At 45.8% G+C, this 24,129-nt stretch overlaps 4 non-coding genes across 4 annotated transcripts; 2 read left to right on the top strand and 2 right to left on the bottom strand.

The window, feature by feature from the left end:
* Positions 1-13,316: 13,316 nt before the first annotated feature.
* Positions 13,317-13,458, bottom strand: LOC148632918 (U4 spliceosomal RNA). The gene has a single exon (XR_015934101.1). It is a non-coding gene; the product is annotated as a U4 spliceosomal RNA (small nuclear RNA).
* Positions 13,459-13,573: 115 nt separating this feature from the next.
* On the bottom strand, positions 13,574-13,690 carry LOC148632919 (U5 spliceosomal RNA). The gene has a single exon (XR_015934148.1). It is a non-coding gene; the product is annotated as a U5 spliceosomal RNA (small nuclear RNA).
* Positions 13,691-15,749: 2,059 nt separating this feature from the next.
* trnag-ucc (transfer RNA glycine (anticodon UCC)) lies at positions 15,750-15,821 on the top strand. The gene has a single exon. It is a non-coding gene; the product is annotated as a tRNA-Gly (tRNA).
* Positions 15,822-16,985: 1,164 nt separating this feature from the next.
* On the top strand, positions 16,986-17,059 carry trnak-cuu (transfer RNA lysine (anticodon CUU)). Its single transcript has one exon. It is a non-coding gene; the product is annotated as a tRNA-Lys (tRNA).
* The last annotated feature ends 7,070 nt before the right edge of the window (positions 17,060-24,129 follow it).

A 24,129-nucleotide genomic window follows, 5' to 3' on the forward strand; every position in this document is an offset into this window, starting at 1 on the left:
TGAGTTTTTGAGTTTCTCTGAGTGTTATTCGATTACCCCCTACACCAGTGGCCTCCAGCTCCCTCCCTGTGAACATGACACCACACCGTTTGGCTGACTGTTCAGATAAACACGATAATTGAGCCCCAGTGTCCCATAAAAGTGACATTTGAATCCCATTAATCGTGCATTGTAATTTGAGCTCTTTTTCACTCAGTTCCTGAGATAGGCGTAGGGAGGCCACTAGGGGGAGTCCTAGTTTAAAAGCTCCCTGATAGCGCGTTTGTCTGCTTCGCTCAAATCCTGTAATTGTGACAACAGGTTTTTTTGCCCCTCTCGATTCGAGGGATTGAAAGGGGGATCTCGGTATCTTCCAATCCTGCCCTCACTGGCTAATCGCTTTTTGCAATTCTTTTGCCAATGTCCGAAATTTTTACAATAATGGCACCGAGTTGTAATTTCGCCTTTTGGATTTAGTCGGGTGTCAGGGCCAGCTCCACCCTTCAGTATGGGGGGTGTCCACCCTGTTTGTATTGCCCGCACCTTAGCATACATATTTCTCTCGATTTGCCGTGCCATTTTAACTATTTCCTCAAATTGTTTAGTCGTATCTTGCCCTATTTCGGGCTCTTTTAACTGAAGGGCTTTGGCTATATCAGGCTTAAGACCGCCCAAATAAATTTGTTTAATCACAGCAGAGGCGTCGCTATTCACATCATCTTCGTCACTTAGTCCTGAGCATTCCAGCCAGAGTGTGACGAAGAGGTCAGTGAAGTCAGCCACATCCTCGCTTTCTTTTTGCTGACACGCAGATATCTTTTTCCAATCTGTCTTTGGTGGATAATTTTGTTTAAGCCATCGCCAAACCCATTCCCATCGCCCTCCCCTGCCGTTATCCTCACACAATTGTTTAAGTTCTCCGACACGCTTTTCCCCTGTCCTTCTGAGGATCATAGCGGCAGTCAGGGGGGAGATACCATAAGTATCTTTTAATTCCTGAAGCGCACTCCAGGTTCGCTGCATCCCTAATTTTGGGTGCGGTACTTCTCTAGCCCACCGGTCAATATCTTCCGGTTTTGGATTTGATCGTATTGGGGATTCAGGGAAGGTAGGTGCGAGAACGGACCCCCTCGGCGGGGTGCGAGACGGAGCTAGAGTGGCGCTGTCATCAACGGCGCCAGCCCCTGCTACATCAAGTCCTTTCCCACTTCGAGTGAGAGTACAGACCTACGGGCGCCCTCCCTCTAACAGGGGAGACTCTGATCCGTCTTTATCACACTCATACCAAGTGTTATCCCAATCCGACCCCCCATCTCCATATGGCCACTGTGGGAATTGATCCCAATTATTTTCGTTTCCTGCCTGTTTGTTCCCCTGTGGGAGAGCAGGATATAACTTAGTCGCCGGCTGTAGCACATTAACCAGTGCAGCGTGACCAGGAGTTAATTCCTTCTTTAGTTTCTCATTCTCCTGTACTCCCTCTTTTAGCTTTTTTTCTAGTACCTCTTTTGCCGCGAATAAATTATCTTTCCTCTCATTTAACGCTTTTATTTTTTCTGTGAACTCCTTCTCTTTTTTATCCCATTCTGATTTCTCCTTCATGCTAATCTGCCACCTCAGGTGTCGGCCGATCACCAGGGCTGCAGCTAAATCTTTGTTTTTGTTCCAATGTTCATACGCTTTTTTACAGGCATCTTCGCCCCAAACTCCTTCTGACAGACTCAGCTTCATCCTATATTTCTCTTCCCTTTCAGTCAATTTACACTTTTCCGATATGTAATCAGATACTTCCACCACTTTCTCAAACACCCAATTAGCACACATGTTTGGTTTCTTTAAGATTTACTTTTGTCGTGTGTGAGGTAACAGCTCATTCAGTAGGGGGATGTTTTCACTTGGAAAAACCTGTGCATTACTGCACTCATTCAGCTAAGGGCGTCTGTTACCTCCAGATCTAAATGCCTCTCCGAGACTTTAGAGAGGGCTTACACCGCACTGTTCACAGGTAAGAAACGAGACCTCGAAAACCCCCTTTCTTGATCAGTAATTCACCATCCCCAGAACGCCAGCATCGCTGCTTTTGCCCCGGGGTGGACTTACGCACTGAGCTCAATCAGGGCGATTCTCGGGTCTCAACGTCCTTTAAATCCTGCTACTTAATGCTTTGCTCTTTTATTATGAGGTGTGTTTATGTTAGTGTCGTGCGTGTGTATATGTATTTCACAAACAAGGAAAACACCAAAAACATACATACATATATATATATCTCTTCTACTCCTGTTTCCTTTAAAACAAAAAAACCACGCCACGCCAATCTGTGCACAATCAAGGCGTAGCTAATCTCAGGACCCCGGGCGCAATTAAGGCCCACACCAATCCTGGATTATACGTGCATTTAATGCACCACTCCAGAACCCCGGGCGCAATTAAGGCCCACACCGATCCCGAGCCACAGAACTCCGGGCGCAATTAAGGCCCACACCGATCCTGAGCCTCAGAACTCCGGGCGCAATTAAGGCCCAAACCAGTTCTGACCTTCAGAACTCCGGGCGCAATTAAGGCCCACACCAGTCCTGAACTTCACGGTAAGGGTCCAAAACCCGTTCAAAAACTCCACGCGCAATTAAGGCATATACCAGCTTCGAACGCCTGTACACAATACCGCGGAACCCCTGCCAGACCAAATTCTGGGCTTACAGCAAACAACCCATTACATACACCGGTGTCTTCCCCGGGCCAGAGGAATTCAGAAACTCACGTTTACTCCGTCATCTCGGGCGATTCTCGCAGGGAGCAGAGATTTCCCAATCGGTCAGAGAGAGTCAGGACTTTTAAATAAAAGAGGAGTCCTTACCTCTTAGTTATGTGCGCGCTGACCATCTCTCCTGCCGAATGGGAAGTTCTGCGCCTTCTGGAGCATCCGCCGACTACGCCAAATTTGTTGTAACAGAAGAAATAAGGTTCTTGATCCCGAGATGAAGTAAAACAGATGAGTTTATTGCATGCAAGGAACAATAAAGCCGAAGTCTTGTTTCCCGCAAGAAACAACAAAACCGAAGTATTGTTCCCCGTACTGTTACAAACTTTTGGGTTATATAGTGTTTTCTTCTCCGTTTCTGACGTCACTCGGTCTGATGGTAAAGAGGGGGGTTCATGGTATTTGGCCAGTTTACGATGTTCTGGACAAATGGTCAGTTTAACATTACACCCAGGGGGGTTCCTAGCTTGCATCTGCAATCCTTATCAGTTAACCCCCCTTTCCTGCCATAAACCCCAGCTTGTGACTTGAAAGTCTAAACCCCCTACAGAAAGGATTAAATTCAAACCCCCGTCTCCACATCTTTCTTCAGTATCTTAATAAAGTGAAGGAGCTGCCCCTTCGCCAAGGCGGCGTGGGGCAGAATGGACAACATAATGCAACTCCTGGAAACGAATGCGGTGCTCAGCTACCTGTACATTCTGCTGGGGCTGGCACCTACCGGACTGGACAGGGGGACGCAGTTCCTGATGTGGCTGCTGCTGTCCCTCACAAAGAAAGGCCTGTGGGACGCGAGGAACAATCTCATCCGGCACAACAACAAGTGGGGAGCGAGGGAGCTGGAAGAGAGGATCCTGGCGGACCTCAGGAGGAGGATGAAGCGCGATGTTGCTAAATGGGGTTTCCCCACGGCAAAGGAGCGCTGGAAAGGCCTATGGACCCTGTACAGGGATTAATGGTTTACAGCAAGCAGTAGGGTTTGGAGGGACTCTCATAATAGCGCAAATACGCCCACCCTTGCAAGGATTGATAACGGACAATCACCGCCGTTCCACCGATGTTTTAATTTTGTGGAGTGTTATCGTGTGAGATGTTTCCTTTTGAGATGTGTTTTTTTTCGGAATAAAGTATATTTTATAAGAAAAAAAAAAGATTGTACCATAAAGATTTCCATGGAGAGGACTATGGTTTCCTGCAGGACTATGCCGGTAGGAGGACCAGGTTCCACAACTTCAAGGGGCTGTGTCGAGGCGATCCACAGTACTGTCAGGACCAGCCGTGGCAGTTTTAGGATTCCCATTCTGGAACATAGATGAGGCACATGGTACAGTTCCACTATAATTTTGAATATATTTTCCTAGCAGGACCTACAGTACAGTACCTAACTGCCTGCAGCTACAAAGGGGCACCCCCCTCTTTGATCGGGTTTGGACGTTTAACCCTATTCTGTGTTCTCCGGCGCCATTTGAGGTGGGCGATACAACCGGAGGTGGTTGCGATGCACCCACTTGTAGACCAGAGATTGGCTTCCCTTCTCAATCTGAATTCGATAAGCTACCGGTGATACCTTATCGACAATCTCGTGGGGTCCTGTCCAACTGGGTAAGTACTTCCGGGCCACCCCTGTGGGTTTGGCAAATTGGAAGTACAGGACCTTGTCTCCTACTTGGAGTTCCTGGTTAACTGCCTTTCAGTCATAGTATGCTTTCCTACCCTCTGCACTCCTTCCCAGATTGTTCTGGGCAAAAGCAAAGGTTGCCTGCAGATGTGCTCGCAGGTCTGACACATACTGATGGGCCGTAGCAGCCCCCGTCGTGCTCAGGTCCTCCACCCCATAAAGACAGTGTAGGGGAAGAGTCATCTTCCGACTTGTCATCATCTCAAAAGGTGGGACCCCCGTAGAGCAATGGGGCGTAGCTCGGATGGCCATCAGAACCAGGGGCAGCTTAATGTCTCAGTCCCTACTGCTGTTGGAGACAAACTTTTTGAGCATACTAACCACCGTTCGGTTTGCCCTTTCTGCCTGGCCCGAGGATTGAGGGTGGTAGGAGATATGCAACTGGGTCTTGACCCCAAGCATATTCCACAGGGTTGCCATTACTGTAGCTGTGAAATGGGTTCCCCGATCCGAGACCACGGTCAGGGGGAATCCCCATCGACTGAACACATGGTTCACCAACAGCACTGCAGTTGTCTCTGCCGTGTCGTTGGGTGCTGGGAGGCACTCAATCCATTTTGTGAATGCACACGTAACAGTGAGGAAATATTTGTTCCCTCTGGATGACCTCACCAGCGGCCCCACCCAATCCATTTGAAGATTGGACCAGGTGAATGTCATGCCCTTTTTCTGGAGTGGTGCACGGTGCAAGGGCCGTGATGGTTGGAACTGGCTACACGTCAGACACCCCTTTACATACGCGGCGATGTCTTGGCCCATGTGAGGCCAGAATGCCACCTGCTGGATAGTGTCGTATGCAGCCTTGATTCCCCGGTGACCCCCACAGGGTTCGTCATGAGCGTGTTGGATCATGACCCCCCGATGACAGTGGGGAACTACCCACTTTGGGACACCTTGTGTAACTGGTACACAAACCAACAACCCCTTTATAATTTTTAGGTTGTCTTTCACCTCTGCCAGCTCCTTCAGCTCCAGAGACTGGCTCAGCACCTGCTCCGAAAGAGGTTGACGCACTGGGTCAGCGATATGCTGATACATTTGCCCAATTGCTGGGTCCTGTTTCTGCATTTCCGCAAGATCGGTGTTAAAACCCTGTGACCCAAGCACTACAGATTGAGGGTCAGCTCCGACATCCTGTCTAGCCCTGCTTCGGGTGACCGCCTTGACCTCAGCCACGAATTCTGGGGGTAGCCATTCCTGCTGGAACTGCCAGGGTTCACCCTCTAAGGCGCCAGATTTGGCCAACCGGTCGGCCTCATCATTCCCGTCTTTGTCGGGTCCCTTCACCTGGGAGTGTCCCTTCACCTTCCTCCAGTAAACCATCATTCCAGCCTCGGTCGTGAGCTTGTCACTGGCCAGGAACAACTCTTTGTTCTTTACTTCCTTGCCCCGGGCATTTTTCATGCCGTTACCCTTCCAATACGGAACGTGAGACACGAAGCTATGACGGGCGTAGTTCGAGTCACTACAGATGACAAACTGTTTAAGGCCATGTGTCAGGGCCTGCTGGAGGGTGATCAGCACCCCAGCTACTTCCGCATACTGACTAGTCTTTGGTCCTAGCTTATAGCGGGTCGGCCCACAGGGAGTATTGTCTTGCCAGACTACTCCTACCCCTGCTAGCACCTGCTGTTCGTGGCGAAAAGAGCAACCGTCAACATAGGCCATGGGTAAGCCCTGGCCCATGTTCTCATCGTAGTACCGATGATTGTTCGGTAGCTCAGCAGCGGGAATTGTTTCTGGAGCTTCCATGTCAGTGTCACAGCCGTGACACACTTGGCCCAAAGCCAGGCCCTGTCCCAGGTACATTTTCTTGCTCTGTGCATAACGTACCTCTATCTCATAGCCTTGTAGGGCCATCATTCATGCCACAATCCTGCTATTTGACACCCTGCCCGCTTTCAGTCTCTGGCTATGCAGGAATGTCACAGGTTGGTGGCAGGTTTCGATGATGATCTTTTGTCCCCCAACATAACTACGGAAGTGTTCTACCGACCAGACCGTAGACAACAGGGCCTTCTCGCAGTCCAATAACTTTTGCTCCACTGGGCTCAGGGCTCGACTGGCATATGCCACCACCCTTCGCTCTTGGTTATATTCCTGACTCAGAGCAGCCCCAAGGCAGTGCTCTGAGAACCCTGCTTCAAGGTAGAAGACCTTATTTTTGTCAGGGTAGGCCAAGCTCGGCGCACTACCGAGTCTGCGCTTCAGCTCCATCACAGCCTGTTCTGGGGAAGGCCCCCACTCAAAGGGCACGTCTTTCTGCAACAGCTTGTGGAGGGGCCTTTGCTTTTTCAGCGTAATCCTCAATGAACTGCTGGGAATAATTACATACTCCCAGAAAGCTGCGCAGTTCAGACAGGTTAGTGGGCGACTTCATATTCTGGATAGCTTGGACTCTGCTGGACTGTGGCTGTATGCCTTGGGCTCCAACCAACAGTCCCACGTACTCCACTTGGGTCCTACACCACTGTCCCTTAGCCAGGGACAGTTTGGCCCCTGCACAGGAGAGCTGGGTCAACACATGCCTGATCTCGGCCATGTGTTCTTCCCAGGTCTGACTCCTCATCAGAATATCGTCCACATAGACCAGGTTGCCCCTGGCGGCTGCATCACTCATGGCTTTGTGCAGAAATATGTTGAACTCCGCTGGGGAGTTGGAATACCCAAAGGGGCATCGATTCCAGGTGAACTGCCTGTTTCCAAAGGAAAAGGCCAGTTTGTACTGGTCTGTTGGTTCTACCTTAAGGGTCCAGAACCCATTGGCCACATCCACTGTGGTGAAATATTTCGCTGTTGTCACCTTGAATAACTCCTGATCTAGGTAGATCATTGGCCATCGTGACAAAGGAACCTGTTTATTCAGCTGCCGGTAGTCAATGGTCAGACGCCATTTACCATTGGGTTTCAGCACCGGCCACAGTGGGGAGTTATAAGTGGAGTTACACTCCCTTATGATCTGACGCTCTAGTAGAGCATCCAACGTCTGCTTTATGGACTCGTATGCCGTGAGGGGAATGCGATACTGCCTGACATAGGTTGGGCGGGCGCCAGGGGCCGTTGGAATGCGCACTGTGTTCAAATCCGTCACCCCGCAGTCATAGGCGTCCCGTGCAAACACTTCCCGGAAATCCTGGAAATTCTGACGCAGCTGCTGACGCTGGCTTTCCGTTTCCAGGGCATCTGCCTTGCCAACCTGTTCCTGTACCTGCTCTAGGAACCCCGCTTTTGACGGCATGGCGGTATCCCGGGTCGTACTCTCGGCTGAGTGGTCCATCGGAACACCTGCGTGTACTGTGTACACAACCATCTCATCCTTATCGCTAAGGTCCACCCTGCACACCTCCTGGTTGCAGAATCCCTCTATTGGCATAATTGCAATCATCCGCCGGGGGTAGGTGTAGTACACCTGCTCGGTTCCCCCCTCCCTGGCCAAGGGACCAGGGAGCTGCCCCAGTACTGGGATGGCTAGTTCGAAATCATAGAAACCATTGTCAATTACCAGTCCCATGTCAGTGCGAGCAGGGATTTTGACATCTTGTTTTGCTATGTTCTGCACCAACAGGCAGGTGGCTCGGCCATTCCGTTCCAGTCTGGGGGTACAACAGACTGCTAGGTTCAGTCTGATAAACTGAGCTGATGGTTGGAAGAAAACCATCTCAGCGTCCATTCTCTGTCCCTTCTTTAGGACAAGGCGTACTGGAAACCCTGCTGTTGACGCAGGAACGATCAGGTCCGATTCGTTTCCTACCTGGCAGGCCTGAGGAATCGTCTGACCTGACCGAATGTTCTCGGGGTCACCGCTTAGAGAGTGGGCATCTGGGTCCACCCGTATCCACAGCACACTGTTTACTGTGTCCAGCTGGGCGCCCAGTCGAACCAATAGGTACTTCCAATAGGAAGTAGTGAGCAAACTTCCTTTTTCCGATGGAGATGGAAGCTACACAGCTTCCTTTGCTCCAAATGGACCTATGAGATGGGGGTGCCCACCACAGAACCTGTGACTGCGTCACCAGGGTCACCTGACAGCTTCGCGACAGGTCCTCGAACAGACCTTCACTGATTATGGACTTCTCAGAGCTGAGGCTAAGAATTACATCATCAACCTGCACTTCTGCCACCTGGACCCCCTCCCACCACCATGGGGTGGTAGTCCTGGACCCCCTGAGGTACCAGGGTGCACAGAAAGGACTCCCATTCATTACCGGACAGGGAGATCCACTCTTCTTCAGGGATGAAAAGGGGGTGTGCTTTACCTGGCGGGTCAAGCAGCTGCTTGGAGCACTGCTCCTGTAGTTGGGAGACCGTGGGAGTGCTGGCCTGGGCAGGACTTCCCTGTAGTTTTGGAAAGCAAGAAGAGACATTTATTCTCGTCCAGAGGAACCAGGAGGAACCTCCAACTCAGCTATAGTGTTCAGTGGGCACTGTGTGATCACAGCATAACCACTGAATCCCCCTTTTTGCTGTGCAACAGGCTTAGGGTTTTTGACCTGAGCCCACAATTTTCCACGCTGGCAGTCTACCAGAGGCTCCAGCCTGTCAAGCAGGTCTTGGCCAATGAGTAGTGGCTCTGTTTTAAACCTAGAGATGTAAACAGGATGCACCACGTTCATTGGCCCGAACCTAAGTGCCACCCAAACTCGGTGTGTGATCCTGGCATGATCCTGGGTATAGCTGGAAATATCTATCTTACACGGTTCTACCTTAAGTCTGATGCCTTTTCCTTTCGCTACTCGTTTGAGCTCGCTGAGTAGATCGGCTGACATCAAACTAATTTCAGCCCCAGTGTCAATCAGTGCTTCTCTATCTAAGACGTTTTCAAGAGAAACCTTGATATAAATACGCCTTGCTTTGCCTTTCTGGCTGAGATTCCCTAAGAATTGTAGGAAGCCTGCCTTTTCTTTGACTTCAGGGGCGGGGTCAGCGCCCAACTCAGAGTCACAGCCTTCTTCCAGGCAGGAACCCTCCCACCCAATCAGATAGACTGAGGGAGGGGCTTGGGACGGATCCCCGCCTCCTCCAGTGAGAAGGGGCGTGGTCCCCCTAAGCTCATTCACACTTCCGGCATTCGGTGCGGAAGGTTTACCCTGTCCCGATCTCTCAGGCAGGGCTTGTTCAAGCCTGGCCAGGCGGGCTGTAGTTGACTCCCTTCGTCCAGTCTTATGATAGGCTCTGCCTGAGCCCTTGCCTTCCCCGTAGCGCTCACGGCGGCTCTGACGCTTAGTGCGGTCCTGCCTGCCTATTTTGCGCCGGGGCTTAGCGAGCTTAGGAACCTCAGCTGCCTCGAGCTGAGGCGAGTCGTCAACCCTGCTGGCTTTAGTGGCGAACATGGCCGTTTTAGCAGGTTTTTGCTCTGAGGAAGCAGAGACTTCAGCTCCCCAGGCTTTTTGAGCCAACCTTCTAATGTCAGACATTTTCATCGCTTTTGCATCAGTGTGCATCACAATCATTTTCCTGACTGAGGGATGCAGATTAGCAATGAATAAACCTTTGAAATTCACGTTCTCTTCGCAACCCTCTTCATTCCGCCCTGCAAAATAAGTGCGCCTAAGCCTCTGATAATAGTCGCGAGGGGCTTCAGCTTTTTCGTGCTTAATATGGTGCACAGCGGCCACGGCAGCTATGGGATCGATAAAAGCCGAAAATTCTCCGATCATTGCCTGACACAGCTCCTCAAAGCTATTACAGACCTCCGGTCCTTGTCTAGACATCCACTCGTGGACCGCTCGGCTGGTAGTTTTCCTTACTAACATAGCCTTTTCCTGTTCGGACGCTTCGGGCATAAACTGCAAAGTATATCTCAGCTCATCGATGTAGGTCTCCACATTATTCCCTGACACTGACGGGTCAAACCTTTCTACATCTTTGGCTAACTGCCTCAGGGAGTGGAGGTTAATTTTTACGGTTTCTCAGCGGGCAGGGAGACGGCCGTGATCAGGAGCAGGGGGTCTATCCCTGAACTGACTCGCACTTGCGTTTCGCGCAGGACTCGGCGATCTCCCCCATGCCGATCCGACCACAGACCCTGGCCGGGAGAAACCTCCTCCCGGCGCGCTGGGTGAGCGCTCCGGGCTGCTAGGTGGGCTGGCATGCAAGTGGGATCTAGTCTATTTTGCTTCCAGTACGGCAGCATCTGACTCCTTTTGCCTTTCCTGTCTGAGCTCATTTAAACTCTCAATTTCTTTTTCTTTTTCTTTCAAGCTCGCTTCCAGGTCTCTCCTAGCTACCTCAGCCGCAGTTTCTCTAGCAGACAAGTCATCTAATTTACCTAAAACTTCCCTGAGTCAGTCTTCTCTTTCCTCATTTTTCACTCTCTTTTCTCTGATTATATCCAACAACTCAACTCGCTCCGCCTTATATCTTTCTAGCGTTCCCTGAAGCTTTTGAAACTTTGTCAGCTCGGACAAAGACAGTTCCAGCTGTTTAGCTAGATTTAAGGTGAAACTCGATAGGACCAGAACTGCTTTCACAGACCCTCCTGTGTTAAGCTGGTTCGCTACCTTAGCTACTAAATCTACTTGCAGCTTCTCAATATCATCAAAGTTCAACTTTTCGATACCACTCCAGTAACCAGGATTGTCGTCGCTAGAAATAGTACTTATAAGCGACTCCACTTCAGACATTTTAGCAGCCATTGTCATTACGTCTGTAGGGAAAACCGGTTCAGGGACGCCAAATATGTAATCATAGTGGCTCTCTGAAGGCACCAGTTCTGTAGGGTTTGGGCATTTACTGAGACAATTATTAATTGTAGCAGTAAATCACAAAGTTGATTCTTTTGATGGCTTTAGAATCCAACCATGCGATATAACTCAAACAACGCACACACACAGGTACTAATACACGAGGATACATTTATTAATACATAGAATATGCATATAAACCTAACAGATCTTATCGAGAGGGTTATCAGAATACAAAAGGTATATATTCAATCAGTTACAAAGTGTTACACATATCAAGAGGACATACGTTCAGTATATCATTCATTAAGACCGTTTCATAAATGAACTTGGTTACAACTTCTACATTAGATACTCAAAACAAGTACATAACTCTTAGGAATTAAATTGATATCAACTGGTTGGGATAACAATTGAATTCTCGAGCTGCATTGAAGTTGAATACTCATCCAATCTTTGGGGATTCAGATCTCCTGCGGACTCAAAGAAACAGTTGCAGGCTGTTGCTGTCCAATCCGCGCTCTCTGGCTCCGTGCCAGGCTGTGCTGTGCGGCTTGCGACGGTGCGCTGCTGATGCTCACTGTTGGCTTTAACTAGCAAAGTTTGTGCACAGGAGAAAAGATGACTGTGGGTCCCAGCAAATCAGGAAGAGGACCGGTTCGTTCCTGATGAAGAGCTAGTTCTGAATAGTGATTCAGCTGTCCACAGTTCCGACCTGTTCACAAGGCCTGCTGCTGGTTACTCTCTGGCAACCTCCACTCTAGACTCTTAGAACAAAGGAAGGTTCTGGCACTCGGACATACTGGCCGTTCCATGGTTGTCCGGGCTGAGTCTCAGGATGGTCAGGAGGCGCGCTGCGAGAATGTCCTGCCCTTGGGATTCTCCTTTGAATTCCCTTTAGAATTGTTGAATCTGAATCTGAATCTGAATCTTGTTGAATCTTCCCTTCTGAATCTGAATCTCCAGGCTCTCTGTGTTGCCTGTTTTTACCTGGAGGAACTTCAGCTCATTGATTGGCTGAAAGTTCCATGGGCATCAGAGTCCCATGTGGGTTACTCGGCCCTACCAGTCCCTGATTGGTTGATCAAGGTGAGATATGAGTCACTTACTCCTGACACTTAGTAATGCAGTCCAGATGTCCAACTGGCACTCCCTAGACAGATAGGCGCCAATGGATGACCATTGATCATGATAGCCAGGCTTAGCTAAGTGCATCCCCCTTTGGGAGCTGTCCTTATCAAAAGAAAACATCTTGCATGAATTGTTTCTCTATGGCTGCACCACAGAGAAATGGGGCCTCATTTGGGAAGGCTCAGAACACTTAATTCTTTCTATTAATAAGCCTCACCGCTACACGTCAGAGAAACTTTAAGAGTATTACTTTTTTTTTTCTTTTTCCAAAATACAGTATGGAATCTAGACACCCGAGCAGATGGATTTCCAATCAGCACACGTTACACTAAACGCTAGAAAACAGGGGGATTTCTTTACGCAGTTATCAGCACACCCGGTATTCGCGTATAGAAGCCGCGGTGCTGTGCTGAACTTGAACTCACAGCAACATCAGTTATTCTGTGCGACTGATTCTCATTTCATTCTAAACTCGCCCACCCAGGGACGCCATTAAATGTAATGGTTTGATGGGTTTACTGAGACAATTATTTATTGTAGCAGTAATCACGAGGTTGTTAGTTGGGGCTTTTAGAAAATCAATCGTCAGAACAACTAACAACGCACACACAGGGGTTCAATACACTAGATACATTTATTAATATAAATTGTGCACCAAACATATACTAGTCTGCCTGGATACGAGTGGCAGACCTTACTGTGAGGGTTATCAATATACAAGGTATATAATCCCGAAGAGATGCAAACACAAAGAGATACACAACAGAGAATATATGTCAATATATATCGTTCAGTTACCAAATCGCTAATCAGTGTTATTACCCACTGTTACTCTAAACTCGGAAGTAAATACATTACTCATGAATTAAATTGATAACAACTTGTGTTGAGGTACAATTGAATTCTCGAGACGCAATGTAGAACATGGGGTTTACTTATCCACTGTGTATGGATTTGGAATTTGGAGACGCTGTTCTCTGCATAACGCTGAAAGAGCTAAAGAGCGTTTCTGTTGAGACGTAACAAGCTCGTTTCTTTCTACCATGATGTTACCATGACAAAATCTGTCTTTAAACACCTTCCTCATTCTCTGACGAGACTGTCAAAAATTGCTTTCGCCGATTGCATTGCAAACCAGCGGAAGCGGGGTATTGGGAAAAGTTTTCAACTAGCAATAATCGCGCCTCGGCTAAACCTCACAGGCTACGATACTGCCACTGCGCAAAGCTGACGGTTGCCAGGCAACCGCAGGGATCCTATGGAAATCGTTATCAATCGTCTCATGGCATGTCGTTGCTGAAATGCTTCATATTTGTGTTTTCTCTCTTTGACCAGCCCAGCTGCGCTCCACCCGAAGGCAGGGAAGCACAAAAATTGCATGGAACTCATTCATGCTCCTCTCCACGGAAATCTTTAGTAAAAGGCAAAAGATTTGTACGAGATGAAGAAAAACCAGAGTGCGTGGCTGCACAGCTGCAGGAGCCCAGGCCGCCTTCAAGGCCTCTGCCCTGCCGGTCGTGGTTGGCAATGCACCTGGCCTTACAAATGAGCCAGTGGGGCCCGTTCAGCTCCGGGCTCATCGCCTGCGGCTCTCGGCTTGCGGGCGTGCCCAATCCGTGCAATAACTCGGAAAACACCCGGCCACAGTGTGCAGGAAACGACGCACTCTGGGAAGCCGCTATGCAAAGCGAGGTCCCAAGATCCCCTGCGGCCGGATACTTTCCGCCCCCCAAAGAAAAGAGCACCAATCAGACGGCCGGAGACCGAGGACTCGCAGAGCAGACGGCCACAATCGCCATAATAAGAGCCTAACCCTAACCCTATCCCTCGGAAATCTGTGGCGTTTAGCGTGACATAGTCTTGCAGGCATCGTGCTGTCTCACTGCAATACTATACCGCTGGAGGAAACAGTCCATCTGGCCATGAAACTAATTTGAACGTCTAGCTACAGCAACTAACTATATCATGATTTATTCAGGATGTGCGGAATCAGAACATCCCGGAGACAGCTTCCGAAATCGTGAGCATTCTCTGGTGGTAGGGGCTTTCAAGATGGCGCTCAGGTGGGAGGTAAAGTTTAGTGGTTGAGGAGTTTTTTTGAGTTTTTCATGACCTGAATGTTAATTTTTGCTTTTTTTGACTACTGAAAAATAAGGACTTAACAGTAGTTGTTTAAACTTCAGTTATAACTGAAAGAAAAAAAAACGATTTTTTTTAGGTTTAAGAATTTCGATATGAGTAACACTGGGAAAAGAAAAGAGAGTGCTGAGACTCAGCTGCCAGAGGAAGAGCCGGAGTCCCTGCCCAGCACACCTGTGAAAACCCCGGCAGCCAAGAGAGGAAGGGGCGACCTGACGCTGGAGGAGCTCCAGACCAACATCTTCAACATGATGGCACAGAGCATGGGTGAGCTGAAGGAAATGATTTGATCTAATACAGTCGCAATCGAAAGTCTTAAAAAGTCCATGGACTGTGTGTTTAAAGAGGTTGAAGACTTAAAGAGTGAAGTAAAAGTTCTTAAACAAGTAAATACCGAACAAGAAAAGCATATTAAAGAACTTGAATTGAAAGTGAACGATGTAGATAGATACCGTCAATGATGGAATTTAAAATTATTTGGAGTTAAAGAGGAACGTGATAAGGACCTTGTTGCAACAGTGAAGGGTATCTGTAAAAGGACCCTGCCGGACCAGGAGGCCGTAATATCGGCCATTGACTTTGTTCACAGGCTCGGGAGAGCGAACATGTCTGGGCAAGTGCGCCCCAGATCGATTATAATACAGTTCACCAAGAGGACGGCGAGGGACATGCTGTGGCGAGCGGCGAGGGGGAATGAGTATTTGAATGGGAACAAACTGAGGTTTGCAGAGGACCTGTCTGCCGTGGACAGGAGTACCAGGAACCAGCTGTGGCCCCAGGTTGAAGCTGCCAGAAGAGAGGGGAGGAGAGCCTACTTTGTGGGAGCGAGGGCCTTTGTGGACGGGAAGGAGATTTGCTCCCAGTGACTGCTCAGTTAATGATTATGTTTGGTTTTATTTGTTATACCAGTATATACTAGTGTTTCTTTAGTGTTAGTTTGGAATGGTGTAGTTAAGTGTTAAGGACTGTTATAGTTCTGGTTCTTTGAAAAACTCAATAGTTTAGACAGTCTTAGAGTTAGTTATTTGCTTTTGCGTATGTCTTTATCATGAATGCCAGAGGTACTCGAAATGTTGTTAAAAGAAAAACTGTGCTGAGTTTTATTTTTTACAGGAAACGCATGCATGTTGAAACTAAAGTTTATAAATAATTGAGAAATATTAAAGCAAGGAAAATATGATACGTGTAAAATATACAATTTGATCACATAATTACTTAATTACCTCTGGTAGTTAAATGCTTTTTTCTGCTGCATTTTTTTTCTCTTGTACATGACTCTGATCCTCTTGTTGTATTTGTATTTGTAAATTCTATATGTTTAATAAAAATTTTTTTTAAAAAAGCATTCTCTGGTGGTGTCCTGCAGGCTTCCTGTGGGCGTGCGTTGGTGGTATAGTGGTGAGCATAGCTGCCTTCCAAGCAGTTGACCCGGGTTCGATTCCCGGCCAACGCAGTGGCAAGTGTTTTCAAATGCTGTCATGAGCCTCGGATTGTGACTAGCAAAGCTTTTTGAAAGAGCTAAAGCACTGAAAAACGGAATTGAAGGAGAATCTTACAGGGGATTCTGAGCGGTGTCTGCATACACGCAGTCCAATACGGGTGCTGAAAGCTTGAGCTACTCTCAATGTCATGCTGGCTTTCCCCGGAGTAAATCTGTTACATTGAAAGAATGCTTCTCACAGGTTCAAAAAGGGACCCTTGTTAATTGGAGAAATCAATGATTTCGAATGAATTCTGTATGCTTTAAAAGACAGCTATACACAGAAAACATGCAGGACACTGCTCATGATGTTTCCCGAGCCGAAACACAGTGCGTTTTTTCAAGCCATCTGACAAAGCCCGCCCACTGAAAACTGCAGCAGATCGTGTAAAGACGTTCAACTTTGTAACTACTGCACGCACAGGAAGCAGAATAAATTCCTCTTTTCAAACTGTCAAAGGTTTGCTTTGCGAACGCTGCAGGACATCGCACAATCTCTTTTGAACAGGGACAAACGATTTCTTATGGGGCGCAGTAAGTACTGTTACTGTCACTGCTCGATACCGACGTTGGCCTACTATACCATGTTCAGCCACCGCTAGAAAATGTACGGCTCTAGCACCGGAGCAAACAGGAGGGCCGACGTCGAACAGGCACACGTGTCGGACATGGAGAGCGACGCGAACGAGATTCGAACCCATGCCTGCAGAGCACAATGGATTAGCAGTTCATCACCTTAACCACTCAGCCACCTTGTCGATGAAACTGGGCTGTCCGGATATGGGTTGGCGCGCTCGAGATGATCTTTTTCTTTTTTTTCCCTCGTACTCGAGGGTCATTTTCCTGTTCCACATGTGATTTCAACATTTTCCTTGGGAGATGTCAAGCCAGCAAGCCACTGCTGTGGTTCAGTGGCCAGTGTGGAGTTCAGTGGCCCTGTTGTACACAGAAAGCACATTGAGCTCCTTGGACATGAAAAGTTCCAGATAAAAGCCATTTGTCATCCTTTCTCTTGGTGTCGATGTTGCTATTGTATGTAAAGGTGGCAACTTGCTCAGCGAGCAGGCGGAGCACACACCGAATGCAGATGTGTCTGAGTGGTGTGTCCAAGTGGCTGCAAAAGGACGACACTCCGGGGGCGCCGTGGCTTAGTTGGTTAACGCGCTTGTCTCTTAAACAGGAGATCCTGGGTTTGAATCCCAGCGGTGTCTTCTTTGTTGTGTCTTCTCGAACAGAACTGGTCCTTACAGACAACCGCCTACGGCTAGACTTAATTAAATGCAAGTATTCATTTCCTGTCTTTAACGCGACTTGTTTTTCTTAAAATGGATGCAACTTGCAAAACATGAAATACAAGCCTTGCTAATCAGCGCTAGCGGCTGGCAAAAAAAAAAAAGAAGTCAGCAATTTTTTTTTCTTTAACCTTAACCCTGCTAACGGAGAAGAGTTAAACGACCGAGTCTATGCAGCTTAAACGGTGCGCAAGTCGGGTTCTTAGCTGAAAGGGTGGTAAATCACGCTCACCCCAGTCCTTAATCTTTTAAAGAGGACACAAAATTGAACCTAGTCGCCACATCACATACATCGTGTTCAATGATAAAAAGGTAACATCTATCCTCGCTCCAGAGTAAATCTAACGTTGAGGGCATCTTTTTTTTCACTTTACCGTGAGTCAGGCTCGGCTGCACAGAGGAGAGAGCAGAGCAATGAGGTCACAGGGACAGGGGAGTCACACGGTGGCGGTTTGAATAAGCGGAAGATCACTGAGGGATCCACAGTATGTGGACCCTCCGTTCGCCATCAGTCCGCACTCCGGACTCTGAATCCTGTCATCCGAGTTAAGATCTCGGCGGAACCTGAGGCGCAGTTCCTTCTTAAAACGTAAACTGGTGAGCATTTCTAGAATCGCACTTGTATAGATGCAGCCTTTAATGTGTTGCTAGGTTAAAATTGATGACTTCTTGTATTTCAGTAGGCAACTGCCCTCTTGATTTTGGATTTAATTTCTTTATTACAGGGGCGCTTTTATGAAGACAGAGTCATGTTCAGGTACTTTGCTTGATGGAGGAAGCTCATTTCGGACTCTGCTCACCTGGAAAGGTCTGCTGTACTACTACAAGAGAGAAGTAGAGTCTGGAAGAAGGGACAATTTTATGATGCTTTGGAAGATAATGTTTTTTTTTTCTAATACTGAAAATGAAAAGTAGTTGTTTCTATATGGACTCAGTCTTTGGAATTTGTATATTTATATATTTCAGTGAACCCTCAGCCATTCCTTCTGTATTGTAATTCAATTTCTCTTTTAAAATTCCTTCCCCACTTCTAGGACCTGCAGTTGCTGAACTCCACAATGGCTTCTATTGGAAAGTCTGTGACTGAGACCAAGTAAGTGTTCACTTTTTTATGAAACCATTATTTATTTTGGAGCAATGAGCAATTCTTATATAAATGCAATAAAATCATTATGCTCAAACTATGAGAGAGAATTTTAAGGATAATTTAAGAAATCAGTCTTTGCTTGTTTCTATACACAGATGGTATTATTTATTTTCAAAGGAAACCCGCGAGGATTCCCCTGGTGTGCAAGATGTGCCTGAATACTTTTGATCAGCTTCCTGCTCACTTGAAGAGGGTGTGTATGAAGCACGCCAAGGCAGAAGAGATCAGGATGGCCTCTCAACAGGCGAGGGAGGACATGATGAATCACCTGAAGAACGGGGTCATCGTGGATTACCACAGAATAGAGATCAAAGGACACTTTGTGGGCTTGAAATACAAAGAAAATCATGTTCTATGGTACAAGATAAATACAAAACTTAGGCTTTTTTTAATTAGATTTATTTATAAAGCATAAGCAATCATTTATTACATTAATATATGTGAAAATAACATTTTAGTATCATACGTTTAGTATATTTAGTCCCTAATGCTGAAAGAAATGATCATAGAACATGACATCTAACCTTACCTGCGGTGTTTTTAATCCCTATTGCTCAATGCACGGTGAAAGCATTGCATACATATGTCTGACAATAAGGAATGGGCCCCTGAGACAGTCATTTGCCTGTTTCACAAATGATCGTATTTTACTAGAGATTCTGTTTGGGATTCAGATGTGCATTCGGACAGCAATCCCTTTCAAGAAATGATACGTTCTGGATGAGGTCAAAGGTGCTGGAACACTGTATTTAGGATGTGTTTGCAGAGACTGTGTGTCTCCTGCTTCAACGCAATGATAAATAGATGTGCTCCTGTAATTCATTGGTACATGCCCAGGGCAGTAAGCAGTCTGAGGATTTATTTCCAGAAGGCATAGAACAGTGAAGCAGTGAAGTAGTGCAACACACTGGATCATTATATTATTAGAATCTATTCTACTTAAATTATTACATTATACACAATTTGAGTTCATTTTAAAAAGTAAAAGGTAATGAAAGGAATGCATTTTCGTAAGAAAGATAATACCGATATGCATGTGATAATCTTCCTTATATCATGTAGTGCGTCATTTGGACACTTTGTGGGATTGAAATACAAAGAAAATCATGTTCTATGGTACAAGATAAATACAAAACTTAAGCTTTTATTTTAATTAGATTTGTTTATAAAGCATAAGCAATCATTTATTACATCGCTTCTTGAATTAAATCTTTTGACAAGAGGTAAGACTTCTATTTTACATTTAAACCCATGTTTAGCTGTGTTTTTTAGATTTAACTGAACCAATTTCTGTGTGTGATAATGTCCTTGAATTCTGAAAACATCACACTAAATTACATGATATAAAACAGCTAATGTTTCTAGAGATAAAGTTTCTGGGATGCTTCTAATTACTTTTTATTACCAGGGACAGTTTAATTCACCTTGTACAGTACTGAAAGACCAAGATGCTTTTTTCTAAAGTTATTTAACATTTTATAGAACTTTGTCTACTATGGCAACATGATGAGCTTGGTGAAACTTGGAAAAATACTGCTTGGCCACTTATCTTAAGATAAAGATAGGATAAAGGTTTATCTTTTGCACCTACCTGACCCCCAGGGAAGGCCAATGCTTTCTAAGTTGATGGTTCCCTACAGTAGACTGTACCTTATCTTCAAAGGTAATGTATATTGACCCAAATCAGTTTTGGAATCCAATCTACTGACGAGATGGAGCCTATCCTTTTTTCAGGATTTTAGCATCATACGTTTGGTATATTTAGTCCCTAATGATGAAAGAAATGATCATAGAACATTTGGACACTTTGTGGGATTGAAATACAAAGAAAATCATGTTCTATGGTACAAGATAAATACAAAACTTAAGCTTTTATTTTAATTAGATTTGTTTATAAAGCATAAGCAATCATTTATTATATTAATATATGTGTGTAGCGGCGAGGCTTATTAATAAGGCAGAATTAAGTGTTCTGAGCCTTCCCAAATGAGGCCCCATTTCTCTGTTCATCTCTGTGGTGCAGCCACAGAGAGACTATTCATGCAGGGTGATTTAAGGTCCTAGGACAGCTCCCAAAGGGGGATGCACTTAGCTAAGCCTGGCTATCATGATCAATGGTCATCCATTGGCGCCTATCTGTCTAGGGAGTGCCAGTTGGACATCTGGACTGCATTACTAAGTGTCAGGACTAAGTGACTCATATCTCACCTTGATCAATCAATCAGGGACTGGTAGGGCCGAGTAACCCACGTGGGACTCTGATGCCCATGGAACTTTCAGCCAATCAATGAGCTGAAGTTCCTCCAGGTAAAAACAGGCAACACAGAGAGCCTGTGAGATTCAGTAAGATTCAGAAGGGAGGATTCAGAGGATTCTGTGGACAATTCTAAAGGGAATTCAAAGGAGAATTCCAGGGCAGGACGGCCCAGGAGCAGAAGGCTCCCAAGGGCAGGACATTCTCGCAGCGCGCATCCTGACCATCCTGAGACTCAGCCCGGACAACCACGGAACGGCCAGTGTGTCCGAGTGCCAGAACTTTCCTTTGTTCTAAGAGTCTAGAGCGGAGGTTGCCAGAGAATAACCAGAGGATCCACCCGAGGTTAGCACCAGCAGCAGGCCTCGTGAACAGGTCGGAACTGTGGACAGCTGAATCACTATTCAGAACTAGCTCTTCATCAGAAACGAACCGGTCCTCTTCCTGACTTGCTCGGACCCACAGTCATCTTTTCTCCTGTGCACAAACTTTGCTAGTTAAAGCCAACACTAACTAGCCAGTCAGTGAGCATCAGCAGCGCACCGTCGCAAGCCGCACAGCACAGCCTGGCACGGAGCCAGAGAGCGCGGATTGGACAGCAACAGCCTGCAACTGTTTCTTTGTGCCCGCAGGAAGATCTGAATCCCCAAAGATTGGATGAGTATTCAACTTCAATGCATTACAGCTCGAGAATTCAATTGTTATCCCAACCAGTTGATATCAATTTAATTCCTAAGAGTTATGTACTTGTTTGAGTATCTAATGTAGAAGTTATAACCAAGTTCATTAACGAAACGGTCTTAATGAATGATATACTTAACGTATGTCCTCTTGATATGTGTAACACTTCGTAACTGACTGAATATATATCTTTTGTATTCTGATAACCCTCTCGATAAGATCTGTTAGGTTTACATGCATATTTTATGTATTAATAAATGTATCCTCGTGTATTAGTACCTGTGTGTGCGCGTTGTTTGAGTTATGTCACATGGTTGGATTCTAAAGCCATCAAAAGAATCAACTTTGTGATTTACTGCTACAATTAATAATTGTCTCAGTAAATGCCCAAACTCTACAGAACTGGTGCCTTCAGAGAGCCACTACATTTAATTTTGCTATGGCAACATTACATATTTGGCGTCCCTGAGCCGGTTTTCTTACATGTGAAAATAACATTTTAGCATCATATTATTACATACAGGTCTCTAGCTTCAACACAGTGATATATATATATACTCAGTGATTTATTGGTACATGCCCAGGTCAATAATCAGAATGAGGATTTATTTCCAGACGGGCTACAGGTAGTGTTGTGAAATACTTCAACACACTGGATCGCAGATTTAGACCCCCTGCACTCTTACTCCTTAAAAACCAAAGAAATGAAGATATGTAGCAATCACATTGCAACAGGGCTGACAGTGACTTAATGCTTATACTAGTGGACTTCTGGTACCTTTAGGGTACGGTGTTCCCTGAAGGGCTCTCAAACCCCGCATTTCAGATGCCTAGCTGTTTCGCTGATGTGTTGCACCTCAGAATCACTTTTAAACCTTACCTCTGGTATCTTTAATCCCTATTGCTCAACGCATGGTGAAAGTATTGCATAAATGTGTCTGAAAATGAGCAATGGGCACCTGAGAGACTCATTTGCCTGTTTCACAAATGATCATATTTGACTAGAGATTCTGTTTGGGATTCAGTTGTGCATTCTGACAGCAATCGCTTTCAAAAAACGATACATTCTGGATGAGGTCAAGGTGCAGGAACACTGTATTTAGGATGTGTTTGCACTTATTCTGTGTCTCTAGCTTCAACACAGCGATATATGTATATGCTCACTGATTTTTTGGTACATGCCCAGGGCAATAATCATTATGAGGATTTATTTCCTGATGTGCTAGGGGTAGTGTTGTGAAATACTTCAACACACTGGATCGCAGGTTTAAACCGCCTGCACTCTTACTCCTTAAAAACCAACAAATGCAGATATGTAGCAATCATATTGTAGCTGACACTCATTTGCCTGTTTCACAAATGATCATATTTTACTAGAGATTCTGTTTGGGATCCGGATGTGCATTCTGACAGCAATCTCCTTATCGCGGCTTTGCCCTTCTTGCCTCTTTGGACAATATCTCCATCTTGTGGTCATTGTTGGTAATGTCTAGACAACATCTCCATCTTATGGTCGTTGTTGGTAATGTCTTCTTATGCCCTTTTTTATTTTAATTCTCTATTAGTTGATTCTAGAATCTCTACAATGGAGATGAAAACATCAGTTTTATAGCAGACAATATGACATTATTTATAGTCCAATTAGAAACTTATTACCCTGTTTTTAACATAATAACAAATTAAAATTGATTAAAACTAAGTTTGGAACACCAGGGAACATAACAAATGATTTTTAGGAAAACCATGAGGTTCTCTGTGTCCAATGCCTGCAAGGGGAGAAAGCTAGAATCCTTTGATTTTTTCAAAATTTGAAAATAAACATCATATAACAACAGCTTTCATTCCTAGGAGTGAAAAATAACCATTTTTGAAGACATAGTAGTTTCTAAAACACTACAATAAAGTTAAAAACATCAGTTTTATATTACATTATTTTTAGTGAAATTAGTCATTTTTTGCACTATTTTTAATAAAATATCTAATTAAAAGTGATTAAAATTAAGTTTGGAACAACAAGGAACACAAAAAAAAAAGATTTTTAGGAAAACCATGAGGTCCTCTGTGCCCGATGCCTGCAAGGGGAGAAAGCTAGAATCCTAAAAAAAAGTTATCAATTCTAGAGCCTAAGAGGAAAACAAGACAAATGTATATCTCCAAATAATTTTATGTGCTTCAGAAGAGCCCAGGAAAGTTTTTTGCATACATGAAACCACGCCCGTTTGCACATAAGCAGACATGGTTGCACACACGACTGCATGAAAGCACACGTGCATGCGAAGTCATCCTGTTGAGCATTTGAAAAGCCGCACCACGCCGCACTTGAAATAGCTCTTACATTAGTGGTAGACGCAGGAATCGCCTTTTTATTTACGCTCTTACCAACGCGATGGAAAGCAAAACAAAGCAAAGCAGAGCAAAACAAAACGAACAAACGAAAACCCTCACGTCCCGCACTTGCATATAACGCCGTTACGTGCCCAAGCGGTATTGTACGTCATCCTAGCACTGCACCCCGGGGCGTAAGGTATATGGGAACGAGCACACGCCACGAATCGTCTCGAATCACTCCCTACAGCTGTAAGGCGCCTTGAAGCGTGCACCCCCAACATTCTTCTTTGCGCATCTGTGAAAGGTAAACTCTTGAGCAAACTCTGAACCAGCTCTAAGGAAACTAATCTGATTAGACGTTACTTTGACTCATCTTTTTACTCTCAGTGCTGGATTGCTCAAACTCCAGCTAGGGTTAGGTTTAACATTCCCACGCTACTTAGACACTTTGTTTACGCTCAGTGCTGGATTTTGGGAACTTCAGGACTTCAGTGGGAATTTTCTCCTTTCTGTCAATTCTGTTTTGTTTTGGAGACTCTTGGCTGCCTATATTGTACAGTGCAGCGTGAAGGAAACATT

This window comes from Lepisosteus platostomus, unplaced genomic scaffold, assembly GCF_059453375.1.
Source record: "Lepisosteus platostomus isolate fLepPlt1 unplaced genomic scaffold, fLepPlt1.hap1 Scaffold_54_H1, whole genome shotgun sequence".
In the NCBI taxonomy this organism is placed as follows: Eukaryota; Metazoa; Chordata; class Actinopteri; order Semionotiformes; family Lepisosteidae; genus Lepisosteus; species Lepisosteus platostomus.